General features: G+C 42.0%; 1 pseudogene; it reads left to right on the top strand.

Annotated features, from left to right (window-relative positions):
- Window positions 1-1,160: 1,160 nt before the first annotated feature.
- On the top strand, window positions 1,161-2,387 carry LOC147726690 (uncharacterized; annotated as a pseudogene).
- Window positions 2,388-2,673: the final 286 nt, after the last annotated feature.

Genomic DNA, 2,673 nt, shown 5'->3' on the forward strand with positions numbered 1-2,673 from the left:
GGACATGCTCCTGCATATGTATTTTTAGAACCATTTTGGTGCTCCCTCGGTCTTAAGTAGGGGGCTGGGATTCTGTCCTAATCAATCAAGATGTGATGTTGACTTATTTGTTGACCTGATGAAATTCACAAGATTGTTAAAACTAAAGGATCATTTTTTACGCAATCCATCAATTTGTAACAAACCTAAAATTGTAATATCCTCTACTGCACACACTGTAAATGAAATAAACACAATTCAAGCAATGATGTCTGTAGAGTTGGAAACATCTGTTGAAATTGAGCTGATCAGAAAAGAAGTGGACATTGTGGAAAATGTTTTGGTTGAAAGTGGCTTGAAACCTAAATCTAAATTTACCCCTATTGGCACACATCCCAACATAGATACATTTAGAGATGGAGTAACACAGGGATTTTACCAACTCTTAGAACATCCTATTCGGTCAGGCTTGCACAATTACAATCTCACTGCTAATGAAGCTTCAGCACTAAAAAATCTACAATCTGATTCCACCATTGTCATACGTGAGGCTGAAAAAGAAGGGAACGTAGTCCTAATGGACAAGGAAAGCTGCATGGGGGAAAATAGACCATCAATTATCAGATACATCTTGTTACACCAGACTAGCCGGTAATCCAATTGAGGCTCTTAGTGCTCACATCAACATGAGACTTGTTGAATGGCGGGAGGTCGGTCTTTTGAGTGATGAGGAATGTAGATATCTGACAGTGGTGGCCCCATCATTTCCTTGCATTTACGTGCTGCCAAAAATTCACAAGGGCGGCCCCTTTCCACCTGGCCGCCCAATCAACTCTGGGGTTAATTCACCTACGGAAAGACTTTCCGGATATGTTGACCTTTTCATACAGCCCTTGGTACAAAACCTTTCGGCCTACATAAAGGATACAAAGGACATCTTAAGCAAATTTGAAGGCTTCACTAGGTCCGAGACCCTGACCTTTGTAACATTAGACGTCATCAGCCTTTACACCTGCATTAAAAAAGAGTTCAGAGTGAAGGCACTAGAATTCTATTTGGGCAAAAGGACTACAGATCACCTGTCACATAATGAGGTCGTACTCGAAATGACAGAGATTATTCTATCAAAAAACTTCTTCCTCCATGATTCCAACTGGTACCATCAAATACAGGGAACAGCAATGGGCCCCAGGTTTGCTCCCGCTTATGCCGGCTTATTTATGGGCTGGTTTGAGCGGGAGCATACCTGGGGACGACACGCAGCAAGGTGGATGGAACATGTCATATTTTGGGGCAGGTACATCGATGATGTTATTATGTTCTGGGATGGACCTGCCCCAGACCTGATGTCCTACTTTGCTTACTTGAATGACAACCCATTTAATGTCCGTTTTACGATTGATCATAATAAACAGTCAATTGACTTTCTGGACGTCACATTTTTCATTCAGGATAACTGTATACACAGTCGCACCCACCGAAAGATCACTGCATGCAACAGCACTTTACATTATGAAAGCTCTCATCCCCAACATGTCATTGACAACATTCCCTATGGGGAAATGATCCACATGCGACAGAATTGTAGTACAGAGGAGACTTTCCTCTCTAACGTGAGGGAAACTGAGGAGCACTTTCTGGATAGAAGATATCCCAAGGATACCCTAAAGAAAGCACACCGAAAGGTGATGAAAGTACCGAGAAAAACGACCCTAGCTCCTGTATCACGTAAAGGCTCTACAAACATGTCAATTGCCTTTAGTACTCAGTTCAATGACCACAGCAGTAGGGTGTATAATGTCTTGAGAAAGCATTGGCATCTACTCCTGGACATACCTAGCTTACAGGGCACTCTTGCGACAAAACCAAAAGTGTGCTACAGAAGAGGCAAAAACCTACGAAACATAATATGCCCCAGGTACATTAGGACCCCTAAATAATCAAGCTGGCTAACTCAGACAACGAAAGGCTTTTACACATGCAAAGATTGCAATGTGAGTAAACTAAGAAAAAACAGAACCAAAGACTTCTGTTTTAATACCAAAAAGAAGCACACGATAGAACATCTGATTAACTGCAATTCTAAATATGTAACATATATATTGGGCTGCCAGTGTGGCAAGATTTACATAGGGAGCACCAAAAGGGTTCTAAAAATACATATGCAGGAGCATGTCCGGGCAAGGCGCAATGGGGATCACAGATACCCACTAACATACCATATGCAGGAAAACCACACAGCAGAAGAGAACTTTTGGTTTATCGGCATTGATCATGAACCTGTGCACCTCAGGGGTGGCAACAGGAAACTGGCCCTGAGAAGAAAGGAGGTGGGTTGGATAGGTATATTGCGCTGTGTTGAACTGGGTCATAACACTGAGGATGAACTTCACTATTTCTTGGAATAATTTGACCAACAGGGAACTATGGCCTCTCCTCATAATTTTGGCCAGCTTGCGTCACTTACTGAAGAAGAGATCCTTTAGCATTCTACAAGCTTGATTGACTAACTGGATATGCTTGAAAATGTGTAGGGAATGGCAAGGGTGCAGCCAACGATAGGCCAACGATTGTGATCAATTCGTAGCATTACAAGTTAGGTACTATTCATTTGCACGCGCCCATTTGCTATCCTGCACTGTAATTTTATATATCCTTTTCTTTCTGAATACAAATATGGGATCATGTTTGTCA

This window comes from Lissotriton vulgaris, chromosome 3_1 (genome assembly GCF_964263255.1).
Source record: "Lissotriton vulgaris chromosome 3_1, aLisVul1.2, whole genome shotgun sequence".
Lineage (NCBI taxonomy): Eukaryota > Metazoa > Chordata > Amphibia > Caudata > Salamandridae > Lissotriton > Lissotriton vulgaris.